Source organism: Lissotriton vulgaris, chromosome 4_1 (genome assembly GCF_964263255.1).
Source record: "Lissotriton vulgaris chromosome 4_1, aLisVul1.2, whole genome shotgun sequence".
In the NCBI taxonomy this organism is placed as follows: domain Eukaryota; kingdom Metazoa; phylum Chordata; class Amphibia; order Caudata; family Salamandridae; genus Lissotriton; species Lissotriton vulgaris.
This window is the reverse complement of record NC_141691.1, coordinates 1056343067-1056357649: the sequence shown is the minus strand read 5'-3', so window position 1 is coordinate 1056357649 and position 14583 is coordinate 1056343067.

Here is a 14583-nt window from a genome sequence, read left to right as displayed (position 1 = left end):
AGGCGAGAATTATCAGGTCCGTAGAATTTTTGAGCCCAAGACCCGCCGAGGCGGGGAATTGAACCCTGGTCCCGGGCTAGACCTCTGCATCAGGGTCTGCCGCTCTAACCATTGAGCCAACTTCTCCACATATTTCAATCCTAGGTCTTATTTGTAGCCACTAACTACTCAACTCTAGCACCTATATGTGGACATGGATTAAAAGATCTGATTGCCAGACGTCACTGTGTACACTTCTCACTGCAAACATTTTAGGTTATGGTAAACCAATATAAAACAACTCATCAGATAAGTTGGAAGAGGAAGTTCTAAGCTATAGTTAAAGCAAATAATAAAAAGTATGAATGACAGATTCTAACTGTGAGACGTTGGCCTGGTATATGATGTCCACTATTCTAGTGAGACACCTTGCACCAGTCCAATCAACCCTTATTGATGATGGTTGTAACGTCAACCTTATAGAAAGCTATCCTAGGGGAAGCTGGAACGCACAGTCTTCAGGCTAAGACTTCAGGAGGCGAGTTAAGCTAGTTGTTTTACCATTTATAATCTCTTGAGTATCAAATGAAAGCACACCACACAAGGTATATATCAAATATATATGTATTTAATCTAAACACAACCCCTCTGCACTCTTTATGAGGTCAGAGGTAAAAGTACAATACAAGGAACTTAATTAGCATACGATAAGTTGCACAGTATACGTTATCCCCTAGGGGCCTCACAAACCATATACTAAAATAGTGGTATAAAAACCACGTCTGGGGTTGAAAGCAGGCCTAGGGCCTGTGGAATCGCTAGCACTTTTAGGAACAACCAAAGGTTAGGATGTTGGAGGCCCACGGGATTCGCGTGCAGTTTCACAGTTACCCTTGACTTTCAATGGGAAACAAATAAGTTACAAATTTACAATTTAAGGACACTTCTAGGATAACTACGATGGAACCCTTTTAGACTTAGTCTCGAGGGTATTGGCCCTTCAAGTGTCTACCAGAGTACTCGTGTTACCTCAACCACGGAAGCCGGGTGCATAGGTGTCTTTGGATGTCGGGTTTCGTCGTCGATTTCAATGGAGATCTGCAAAGAAGTGCTGCAGGCGGCCAGAGGAAAAGTGTCCGGGTGGATCCAAGGGTGGATCAGTGATCTGAAGAACCTGAAAGCAGAAGGGACAGAGTCTGGGTCACTTGCCAGTGACAAGGATGGCCATGGAAAGCTTCCAGCCAATGTTGGGTGATTTCAGGTGAAAAGGTGAAGTTTGTCTCTTCAGCCACGTGGTCCAGGAGGCATCGACGATGGCCAGGAGCTGGATTTGAGCTGTCTCATGAAGGATCTAGTTGACTGCGGTGTCGGTATCCGGATTGGACCCAACGAGCCTTGGCAAACGCAATCCACGCAAGATGTTGAGAATGGCTTCATAGCAGACCAGCAAGGTCTGAGGAACGTCTTTGCAGGGAAGTTGGAGCAAGCCTGGAGCAACCAGGAAGGAGTAGTTTCTGTCCTGTAACTCCAGTTCTGTAGTAGGGGTATCTCTGTTATAGTCATAATCTAGTGAATAGTCCGCCCATGTGCGTGGACCCCGGCAATCAAAAATAATCTCTTAAGTTGTCAAATCATGCAGAAACTGTAAAGACACTTAAGAGAGAATTTAAAGACAAATGATGCAGCCTATATTCACAGGCTACACTGTCCAGTACTTCAAATAGAAATTCTACCATACAAAACCACACCCAACACAGCCTGCCCAGTTTCTACCATAGAGAAACTTGCCTCTACCAGTAAAAGACTCTGGAATGATAGAGAAGAAGGCATGGACAGACCAGCCCCATAGGCTGCCATTATGTGGCTTAAATAGGATACTGTGCCTTTAAGAGAACTTTCCAGAACTTTCTCCCAGTATCCCAGAATGCACAGCAGGTCCCTTTTACTTTCAGTTCTTTTTGAAGGCGTAGCACGCCAGACCTGTAGCATTCCTTACATGAATAATTATCTCCACCGGGGAGGAGGGCGGGCACTTATGACTATAACTGAGATACCCCTACTACAGAACTGGAGTTACAGGACAGAAACTACTCCTTCTGTAGTAGGGGATCTCTGTGTATAGTCATAATCTAGTGAATAGAATGGCAAGCCCATCCCCACACCAAAGCGGCGGTGGAGAAAATAAATTAACACCACTATTGTGCGAACGAATTCCGCAGAGAAGCCTGTCCAACCTGAGCATCTGCCCTGGCATCAGTGTCCAGACAGTAATGCTTAGCAAAGGTATGAACCGACTTCCAAGTGGCCGCCTTGCAGATCTCTGCAATCGGAACATTACGGAGCAAAGCAGTCGTGGCAGCTTTTCCCCTGGTGGAATGAGCCTTAGGTTTACCCCCTAAGGTCTTATTAGCTTTTTGGTAATACAACTGTATGCAGGACACAATCCACCTAGAGATGGACTGCTTAGAGGTAGCGAGACCTGTCCTGACTGATCCATAATTGACAAATAATTGGTCTGACCTACGCATATCTTTGGTTTTATCCAGATAAAATTTCAACACCCTCCTAACATCCAGGGAATGTAGAGACCTTTCCGCTGGAGATGAAGGATTCTGAAAAAACGTAGGCAACGTTATGGTCTGGTTGACATGAAAATCAGAAATAACCTTGGGAAGAAATTTAGGGTGAGTAGGCATAACAACCTTAGCAGCATGAAATACAGTATAAGGTTCTTGGCAACAAAATGCCTGAATTTCACTCACCCTGCGGGCCGATGTAATGGCCACGAAGAACGCCGCCTTCCAGGACAGGTGCTGCAACGAAGCCTCATGAATAGGTTCAAAAGGCTCCTTCATCAATCTGGACAGCACCACATTCAATTCCCATGAAGGCGAAGGAAGCCTGACAGGAGGGAACACTTTCTTCAAGCCTTCCAAAAAGTCTTTGATCACAGGGATCTGGAATAAGGAAGTTTGTGAAGGGCATTTCCTGTAGGCAGTCAATGCAGCAAGATGAACCTTAATGGAATGAACATTAAGGCCAGACTGCGCCAAATGTAGAAGGTAAGGAAGGATGACGTCTTCCTTGCACGTCGTCGGGTCATATTTCTTAGACTGGCACCAGATACAGAACCTCTTCCACTTGTAAGCATAGGAAGTCCGAGTGAAAGGTCTTTTAGACTCCTTCAGTATGTCCATGCAATCCTCGGGCAGATTTAGATGGCCATATAGCACTATCTCAGGAGCCATGCCGCCAAACTCAAAGACGAGAGGTTGGGGTGCAACATCTGCCCCCGAACTTCGTGAGAAGGTCCGGCCTGCACGGCAGCCGAATGTGAGGAAGAAGAGACCGGTTAAGCAGGTCCGTGAACCACCACCGTCTGGGGCAATGAGTATCATCCGAGCCCTGGACCGGGCCAGCTTGATGAGCACCGCCGGAATCAGGGGAATGGGTGGAAAAGCGTACCGAAAGCTGTTCGACCAGTTGATCCATAACGCATTCCCCAGTGTCCCCTGCTGGTAGTACCTGGAGGCGAAGTCTCGGCATTCGCTGTTTTCGGCGGTGGCGAACAGATCTACGTCTGGAGTCTCCCAACTTGCGAAGACTTCTCCTAGTACTTCGTTGTTTATGACCCAATCGTGGTTTTCCTGAATCAGTCTGCTCAGCGCGTCCGCCTGAACATTCTGCATACCTGGCAGATGGGTAGCCGTTATCGTCAGACCTCTGGCCAGAAGCCAGTGCCAGATCACCTGCGCCTCCTGTGACAGAGTGCGTGATCTCGAACCCCCCTGCTTGTTGAGGTAATACATTGTGGTCGTATTGGCCGTCTGTACAAGCAGAGAGTTGGTCTGGAAGGACGGATGAAAGGCCTTCAGTGCCAAGTGAACAGCTCTGAGTTCCAGGAAATTGATGTGATACGTGGCCTCCATCGGGGACCACGTTCCTTGAATCTGTAGGCTTCCGGAGTGCGCTCCCCAGCCGTGGAGAGACGCATCAGTCACGATAGTCTGCGTGGGAATGTCCTTATGGAAGGGAACCCCTCTGAGGAGATTCTCCGCTGAACACCACCACTTCAGAGACTGAAGAGCATACAGAGACAGTCCTATCTTGTCGTCCCAAGATCCTTTCCTCTGATCCCACTGGTCCTCCAAGCACTCCTGCAGCGGTCTCATGTGCACCCGTGCGTGTGGCGTCAGGAAGATACAAGAGGCCATCGATCTCAGTAGAGAAGACACCGTCCTCACTGTTGTAGATGGAGTGGTCATAAGAGCCTGAGCCTTCCGAAGGAGTGATAATCGTCGCTCTTCCGAAGGAGACACGCTTGCTGACAGAGTATCAATGGAGGCTCCCAAGTACTGAATGCACTGGACCGGAGTCGGGACAGACTTGGACATGTTGATGAGCAACCCCAGCTTGTTCAAGAGAACGCACGTCTTCTGGAAGTGTGCTCGCGCTTCCGAGAAGGAGGAGGCCTTGATCAACCAATCGTCCAGGTACGGGTAGACAAACACCTTGTTCTTCCTCAGGTGTGCTGCTCCCACCGCCATGCACTTCGAGAATGTTCTTGGCGCAGACTTTAGTCCGAATGGGAGTACTGTGTATTGATAATGATTGGCGCCGACTTGGAACCGCAGGAACTTCCTGTGTTTGTGTGCAATGGGCACATGGAAGTACGCATCCTGTAGGTCTATAGCACATAGCCAGTCTCCTGTTGCAACTGAGGATAAATCTGATGCAACGACAGCATGCAAAACTTTTCCCTGCGAATCCATTTGTTTGCCTGTCGCAAGTCCAGAATGAGCCTGAACTCGTTCTTGTCCTTCTTGCGAACCAGGAAGAACCGGGAGTACAGACCTCTTCCTCTCTGAGACAGAGGTATGTCTTCTATCGCCCTTTTCCTTAACAGGATATCTGCCTCCGCCTGAGGCTCGCGCAGTTGAAACTGCTAGCTGACCGGTGGAATTGCTGGAGGCGGGCTGGTGAACCGAAGACTGTATCCATTGCAAACAATATTCAGCACCCATTTGTCCTGAGTAATTTTTCTCCACTCTGCCGGAAAAAATTGAATGCTTCCCCCTACCGGAGTGGGTAACAGATCCGGGGGAAGTAAGTGCTCAGGGCCTAGACCCGGCCAGGCCTTTAGTCGCTGGTGCCTCCTGTTGGCCTCCTCTGCCCTTCGGGCATTTCTGGAACGGCTTACGGAACTGTTGATGTTGCTGCGACTGTCCCGAAGCTTGGCCACGTTCTCTGCCCTGCCCACCGAACCGCCGTTGGAATGGGCGGTATGACTTCTTCGCTTCTTTGGGCTTCTCAAGACCCACAGCCGTGTGTGTTTCGGCCTCCGCCTTCATGCGGGCCAATTCGTCATCCACATGTTTCCCAAATAGGGTTTCGCCAGAGAATGGAAGGTTGGCTACCCTTTGCTGTGCGTCTGGTTTCAGTGACGTAAGGCGGAGCCAGGCATGACGTCGCTGGTTGATCCCATGGCAAAAGCCATGTGCCGCTAAAAGGGATGAATCTGCTGCAGCGCTAATAATTTGATTCGCTACCAGCATTCCCTCGTTTAGCACTTCCTGGAAGTCTTCCCGCTTATCGCGAGGCAAGTGTTCCGCAAACTGCTGGAGGGAGTCCCAGAGGGCGTGGTCGTAGCGTCCCAACAAAGCCGTGGCACTCGCAGCCTTCATAGAGGTCGCCGATGTTCCACATACTTTCCTTCCAGCTGAATCCATCCATCTAGACTCTTTGTCAGGGGAACCGTGGATGACAGGGTGGTGGCATGTTGTTTAGCGGGCCGCCGTCACAATCACAGAATCCGGAGGAGGTTCCACCCTTAGAAAAGCCGGGTCCGAGTCAGGAGCCCGGTACTTTTTCTGCAATCTCGATGGTGCCGCCTTAGTTACCGCAGGGGTGAGAAGAAGGACCAATGCCGGTTCCTCCAGGCCTGGCACCAGAGGTAGTAGTGTACAAGACAGTCGTTTCTGGTGCAGTGTCTCGAAAATGACTGATGTCTTAGGCGTTTGCCCCCGTCAAGAATATGCCCAATTTCGCAGCGCCTCTCAAAAGGACATCATGGAACGCCACCAGGTCATCAATCGGTGACACCCTCGTGTCTGGCGATCCCGACAAAGTCGGAGAGTAGTCCCTGGTCCCCGAGGACCTCGTGTGAGAGTGAGATCTGTGCCTCCTATGGCGGTGTCTCGACCGCGTGGACGACCTGTGGCGCGATCGCTCCTTCCTCCTGGAGCGAGAGCGTGATCTCCCGGCACGTGGACGCTCCGCAGGTTTCCGTGGGGGCGTCTTCCATGGTTCCTCCCGGGGCCTGGGTCTAGGAGTCCCCTTAGGTGGAGTAGGAAGAGGAGGTAGTGACACCAACCTTGGCGGAGGAACGGGGGGTATCACCGACCGAGAGGCGGGCCGATGCGGTGGAACCGGTGGTAGTGGACGTCCTGGTGGAAGCGGAGGGTTGGTGGGAGGGTCCTCCTTAGGTACAGGAGAAGGGGGCGACTTAGGCCGAGGTGGTGTATATACCACAGAGTACACCGAGCCCAGTGACTCTTCGGGGAAGGGGACTGCGACCCAGCCCCTTCAGCAGGCGATCGCTTCCTCCTGCGCCCTCCACTAGATCCAGCCTGACTTCTGGCGCCAAAACTCCTCCAGCGCCGTTTAGGAGAGTTGGAGCGACTCCTAGACGCCGATCTCTTCCTTCTCCACGCTGAGCGTCGTTTTTCCGGCGTCGAACGTCGCCTCCGCGACTCTGGCGTCGAACGCCGCCTCCGCGATGTCGACCTCTTCTTCCTCGACACCGAACGCCGCCTCCGCGACGTCGACCTCTCCTTCCTCGACGCCGAGCGCCGCGACTTCGACCGGTCCATTCTTGACGACGAGCGTCGTCGACTCCTTCTCGAGGTCCTCGACGCCGAGGATCCCCTCGACGCCGATCTTAGTCTCGACGGCGACCGGCGGTGTCGCCTCGACGGCGAGAGCGCCGACACCTGTTGCTCCTTCTTCGACGCCGATAGTCTGACGCTGACGACGACGATGAAGATGCAGACGACGGTGGTCTCAACGGAGGTCTGTCCAGGCTCTTCGACGTCGAATCCCCACGCCGTCTCGACCCGGAGCCCCGGGGAGAAGGGGAACACACCGTCATCATCCCTCTCGACGTCGTCGTCGATGCAATCAACGCTGACGGAGACCGGGACCGTTTGCTGGTCTTCCTGCCTCTGGGGAGCCCCCCAGAGGCCTCAGCAGAGGCAGAGGGAGCTTTCCCGGTCTGCCCAGACCCACCTGCAGCCTGCAGTCGTCAGTCCTCCAGGCCTTGCAGCCTAATCTTCAGCCTTTCCCTCAGAGTTCTTGCAGAAAGGTTCTTGCAGATGTCACACTTTTCAGGGACATGTGCTTCAGGAAGGCAGATGATGCAGACCTCGTGTGGATCAGTCTTGGCCTTCTTCCTCCCTCAGATAGGGCATTTGTCAAAAAGGGCAGGCATTTTAGAGCCCTAAAACACCTGACAAACATACAGGAGAGAAGGGAAAGCACCAAGACAAAAACTAAAACACTTCTAAATCACAAAGTGCACAAAAAATCCAATAAACCCTTGAAAAAGAGGAGAGCTCAATGCCAGGGTCCTGTTAGCAGGAGCCGCAAAAAAGAACTGAAAGAAAAAGGGACCTGCTGTGCATTCTGGGATACTGGGATAAAAGTTCTGGAAAGTTCTCTTAAAGGCACAGTATCCCATTTAAGCCACATAATGGCAGCCTATGGGGCTGGTCTTTCCATGCCTTCTTCTCTATCATTCCAGAGTCTTTTACTGGTAGAGGCAAGTTTCTCTATGGTAGAAACTGGGCAAGCTGTGTTGTGTGTGGTTTTGTATGGTGGAATTTCTAGTTGAAGTACTGGACAGTGTAGCCTGTGGATATAGGCTGCATTATTTGTCTTTAAATTCTCTCTTAAGTGTCTTTGCAGTTGCTGCATGATTTGACAACTTAAGAGATTATTTTTGATTGCCGGGGTCCACGCACATGGGCGGGACTATTCACTAAATTATGACTATACACAGAGATCCCCTACTATAGAACACAAGTTAAATCAAAGGATTGTCTTCTTGGGGGCTAACTAGCCAACGGGCCAGAAACTGCGAAGACGCAATGAGCGGAAATGCACAAAGCAGCCCCACGGGACACTCGTGGAGTGTGGGCCTCTCAGCTTCAGTGCAATTGGTGCTTGGGGCTGGGGCTTCAAGCACCCCAATGCACAACTTCAGGATACCTCAGGAAGTAGGTGCAGTTTGCAAAATGCAGGATGTCCAGGAGTTCCGGTCCCACATCTCTCGTGTCAGCTCGAGTCAGCTTCAGAGATGTCAGGAAGTCCGTGTGACACACTCTTCGGGATCCGGCGGGAGCCTTGAAAATGCAGACTGGCAAAGATGCAGTTAGTACCTGTTTGAACAAGGTGGTTACTCCTTGACCACAAGGGAGATTTCTTCTGTCTTCCAGTCGAAATGAAATGTCGATGGTCCAAGATATATATTGCAGAGATTCGTCCAGGGTAATCTAAAGTCCTAGGGACTGGGGTTCTATCTTTATAGGAAAGATAGGGGATGGACTAACTTTATGGCCCCTCCTATGGGTGGACCTGGCGAGGGGGTGGTTACACCCCTTCCCCTTTGTCCAGTTTCACGCCAGAGCTGGGGCTGAGTGCCCCAGCAACCGTTTTGAACTGGGAAATGCATGGAGCACCTTGTGTGCCCCAGGCAGTGTCTGAAAAGCATTCACTGAATGCAACCCTCACTGCCCCAATACACTAAAGCCCATCTGGGGGGGTGCCAGCACCTCCCTGGGCAGGAAACCTATTGTCCAGCCCTCCCCTGCCAGAGTTTTGTTCAGCAGCAGGAGGGAAGATGTGTCCATTTTGTGATGCTGGGGCTCTGTTTAACTTTAACCGGTTTTACCAGTAACTACATGTCTTCTCCCTCCAGAAGGGTGGAATGCTACCCACGCTGCCAGAATTGGCGGGGGGTAGTATTCCAAAGTGTTTGACAACTTTCACAACATGTTTTGTTAATGCCAAACCAAACTTAGCATTAACCGCTATGATTAGAATGCACTTAAGAGTATATGGTATGGCTATATCATAGAACAGCTATAAGGAGATGGTTCCGAAAGCTGCAGAGGGGCTCAGCTCGTGCTAGAGCACCCTCTCACACAAAACCAAGCACTCTGCCTCCAGGATTGTCAAGGCCTGCCATAGGAGTGACTTATAGGTTACTATGTGTCTATATGTATATATAGATATAGGTTTTCTGCCGTTATTCTGGGACACTCTTATCCACCGGGCATTTTCCAGGCCCCCCCACTGCTTTGTTGACATCGGGACCGGCATCCAAGCTCCGACGCTCACGCCCACGCCGGACTATATTTCCCAGCATCCCCGCTCGCGGCGAGGACACCGCTGACGCGGCTACCTGGTGCTAGGAGGCGCATAAAGGGGTGACTGGGGCCGAGGCCCTTTGTGTTTTGCTGTTATTCTGGGACACTCTTATCCACCAGGCATTTTCCAGGCCCCCCACTGCTTTGCTGACATTGGGACCGGCATCCGAGCTCCGACGCTCATGCCCACGCCGGACTACATTTTCAAGCATCCCAGTTCAAAGGCGAGGACGCCGCTGACGTGGCTACCAGGCGCTAGGAGGCGCATAAAGGGGTAACTGGATCCTCCTCCCGCGGGACGCGCGCGGGACAAGCCCGGGACAAGGGTGGGCCCGTTTGAGCCAGTTAGAGAAGGTTGAGGACGGGACGGGCCACCCCTTTGATCGGCAAATAAAGGTCAGTACACGAGTATCTAGACTGCCAGTTTCACATAATTAAAACCCATACACAATTACCACAAGTGAGTACTGGAGAGGTTATTTCCTATTCCACTACTGTAATGACTACTTCTAAGGCGGGGAAGGGTAGGAAGTCCACCAATGGCGGGTCAATAGTTGGTACCTTGGACCAATTCCTTACGAGGGCATCATCCGTGTTGGCCCACGAAATAAAATTGACTGAAAGGAGGCTATCCTCGGACCTTGCCTTTGATAAATGGTCATCTATGGGTATGCTGGTACACGCACTGTCATCAAATCACCAACAAGTGCCTGAATCTGCCATGCCAGGAGTTAATGGCGAGGGGAGCGAACTATTACAAGCCACTGGAGGCTCGCATATATCCTCTGCTACTACGGACTCTGCCGTAGCCACTCAAAGCACATCTACAACCATGGGCATTCAGGATCGACTCCAAGACCAAAAACACGATCTAAATATGCTTCTAAATTGGGGGCTATAAATTCTGCAGTAGATCCGATCTCCAAAAGGAAGCATGGGGGTGCCCCTCTGAAAAGCTGGAAAGTGAAAATTCAGAAATGCAATACTGTGGGGGAAGGTCGAATTACAAGAACTCCAAACAGGCCTGCCGTATGCCCGCCCACTGTACAAGGGACTATACCTACAAGGAGCTTTAGTGATGTGTGTCCTACTGAGTTGGGAGCCGACTTTTGGACCAAATTGGAATCTATTTTTACGAAGACTTGTCTCCCTATCTACGATAGACTTACTACAATAGAAAACAGACTTGTGCACCTTGAATCCCTGTTTGATTCTACCCAGGCACAGGATGGTTTACGGGACACAGGGGCGAATGGAAACCAAGATAGGTTGCAATTAAATTGAGACAGTTGCCAACCCGTCCGGTCTACCATGAATAATATAGCGGATTTATCTCTTTCTGCTGCAGTATCAAATGACCCCCTACCCCAATTAAGTATTACTGTTGCAATTAACAACATTGATATGGTCAGAAGCGGGAGACTGGGGGGGGGGAAGCGGGTCTGAGAACCGACAACCCCGGGTAAACAGTAATACGCCCCAAGTTGCACCAACAAAAACCTTATCATGCATAGATCTCCCTCCTGAGTCTTTACCGTATGTGGTGGTGCTTGCAGGGGTCCCAGTTTTGAGCCAGGGGAAAAAGGAGGTTTATAGTGAACTTAAAAATAAATGCATGCAGTGGCTTAACCACAATAGGCCACTTACCTTGCAGGTTTCTGGTGAAATTGTTTTCGCGAGACGAGTGGAATGGGTGGGGCCGATGGAAAAAAACTATTTCGGGAGATTGCGTTATAATTAATTTTAGGAACAGACGCGCTGTGGAATATATTTGCAACCGGGTTCCAGCACGCTCTGAAACGCAAATTCAATCCCTACACCTATCCTACTTTTACCCCGCTTCTCAGTCCGATCCCAGTGGTAACAGAGGAGGACAGCTCTGGGGGGCCCAGGATATCCTTGGTCGTAGAGCCCAAGCTGGGGTGGCAAACTGGAATGTAGCCAATACTTTTACCCCTACACTTGCCAGTGTTCCCCAAATCAATAGATTCAGTATCTTGGATCAAATAGATTGACAGCTTGAGAGCCGACAGCCCATACTTTCATCTATCGATGGCCAGGGCTCACCAGTAGCTAGAGAAGGATTTGATGTAAACAATTGCCATATCCTTAATCTATTCAACAGGTGGGTGTACGTGCAAGGGTGGAAACCAGGGCCAATGAGGGGCGGGTCACGGGGAGTAATTACAAGGACACACCGTGTGGAGCTCTATTATCAGCAACACAGGTGGATGTCGGCTGTGCTTCTACTTCGCTGTCAAAGGCAAGGGCCCAGGAAAGTGATCGAGGGGGCAAACGGCGAAATCGGGAAAGAGGGGGAGAATTTTGTGAAGCCCCACATGATGGGGAATCCACTTACCCGTGGGTACAAGGTGAAACAATGGCTGGGGCGACGAGTGGAAATATTAAAATTCTCTCCTGGAATTTGGCTGGGATCAAAACCAAATTAGCTTCCCCTGATTAGGGCCTATTTGTAGAAAAGTGCTATGTCTGCCTAATGCAGGAAACGTCGACGTCGGAAGAGATTTTGATGGGCGGTTTTGCCACCTTTAGTATACCGGCTACAACGAAGGGCAGGGGTAGACCATCGGGGCGTTTAAGCACCTGGGTGGGCACACATTTGGGTGCTAAAGCACTCCATATATCAACTAATTCACCTGATGTTCAATGTGTCCTAACGCTTCCAGATTCTACACAAATTGCCCTACTTAACATCTACTCGAGGCCTACGCAGAGCGGGCAAGAATCTGGAACCATTGATGAACTGTGGCAGTTCATCACGACCGTTGACCCAGCAGTTGTTCTAATAGTAAGTGGTGACTTTAACTGCCAATTTGAGCCTCTTACCAGCGCAAGCTTAGATGGATTAGCCGATGAGGATCAGTATTGGTGCATCCCTGAACCGCAGATTACACCAGTTAGAGCATGGACGCCGCTTTTTCTTCAAATAAAATCTCTTACCCTTTCATCGTCTTTGAGGGCTTGCAATGGGAGGACAAAATTAGACAGACCTGGTTTATCAATCTTTAATAGAGAAGGGCAAAACTCCCTAATTGATGATATACTAGTTGAACTCAGGACTTGGGATAGGGTTCTGGATTTCCGGGTTTATCAGAGGAAAGATAGTGACCATAATACCCTGGTTATGACACTGGAACCAGGGAGTTTTGGTGTGTCTAACCCCGTGCCAGCGCCCAACCCTGTACAACAGCCTCTCCTGCTTACGAACAACAGGCGGAGAGTCAAATGGTCACACTTACAGGGCTCCCCAAATAAACTTGCAGGTATTTATCAACAGGTTTTGTCACAGTTGATAGAAATGGGAAAGCTTGGGGGTATGGACATGCACCCAGAATTAGTGGATAGGCCTCTGGAAATTCATAAACAGTTTGTTGTTAAATTGTTTGATGTGTTCTACCCCGGAGGAAGCAAAAAGGCAAGTCCGGTTATAACTCATCCCTGGTATAATGCCAAATGACGGAAAGCAAAAAGAGATCTGCTAATCGCTGTAAAAACGAAGGACAAGCCAAGCATTAGGCAATGTCGGCTTAAGTACAACCAGGCTATTAAAAGGGAAAAGAAAGAATGGGAAGCTAAGAGATGGGAGGATCTGAGAATAGCACTAATGTGCAAGGACTCTAAATCCTTTTGGGCGATTGTCAGCTCAGGGGCGAGAGAGGGAAGATCAGCGATCAGACCCACTATAGATGCTGTTGTCTGGGAAGCACATTTTGGAGCTCTGTACACATATTTTGGCAAAGAGGGTTCCTTGATCTTAACGCCAGGACTCCTCCATGAGTATCGATTGGAGGGGCCCTGGGATATTACGTCTTGTGAGGTTGAAGCTGCAATAGTCAAACTTTTACCCAATAAGGCGCCTGGCCTGGATAAGCTTCCGGGGGACCTATTTCGGTCTGAACCGAAAATATGGGCACCATACCTGGATCTTCTTTTTAATGCAATACTAAAGGGAATGGATCCTCCAGACACCTGGCGCGGTGCAGAGATAGTCCTTATCCACAAAAAAGGTTGCCCCCTTTTGCCGTCTAACTATAGGCCTATCAGTTTGATAGACATCACACAAAACCTGATGGGAAGGATCATCTTAGACAGAGTCCAGGGTTGGATAGAGGAAAATGTAATCTTGAGTACCCTGCAGGCTGGCTTTAGGATGGGTATCTCGACTCTCGACCAGATTTTTAGACTCCAGGTATTGTTCTGGAAAACGGTGAGTGTGGAGGGTGGCAGCCTCTACCTCATCTTTGTTGACCTGCGGTCAGTATTTGACATGGTGCCGAGGGATACGTTGTGGAGTGTATTGCTCGATCAGGGCCTACCAACCTATTTATTGGATGTGATAATCAGTCTCCAGACTGATAACTATGCTCAAGTTAGGTGCGGGGAGCACGGAGAACTGTCAGCCCGCTTCCCAGTGAAAAAGGGGGTGCGCCAGGGGTGTGTCCTGGCCCCCACCTTATTTTGTCTTTACATAAATGGGCTTATAGACCACCTACTTGGATTAAAGGATAACGATGCCCCCAGGCTTGTCTCAGGTCGGGTGCCAGCGTTGAAGTTTGCGAACAACACTCTGCTGCTTTCCAAAACATCAACGGGCATCCAACAAACCTTGGATGGTTTTGCTGCCTTTTGTACAAAGAGAGGGCTAGAACTAAATCTAGATAAGACCAAATTTATGATTTTTAATCCCCCTAGGCAGACTCGTCCAAATCCACTTTTGAATGGAATTCCATTAGAGTGAGTAAAGGCTTTCTGAGTACCTAGGCATCACCCTGACAGAACATTTTGACTGGGGTACCCAGTCTGCGAAGGCTGCTCTTAGGTTAACTCAAGTGGGGGGGGGGGGGGGGGATATCAAAAGTACATAGAATATATGAATTCAAGCCAGCGGCACCGGTCATAGAAATTTACAAACTAAAGGCTAGAGCGGCCTCCATGTACGGGGCGGAACTTTAGGGACATCAAAGCTCATCCAACCTCATGAAGGTAGAACATACCTTCATGAGAAATTTACTGGATCTTCCAGTCAGCTCTCCGCTTGTACCCCTACGCATGGACTTGGGGCTAGTCCCTATAGAGGAGGAAGTAGCTCTACGCCCATTGACGTATTGGAGGAGATTATGGTCAGTGCCCGAACTAGCCTCCTATAAAAAAGAAT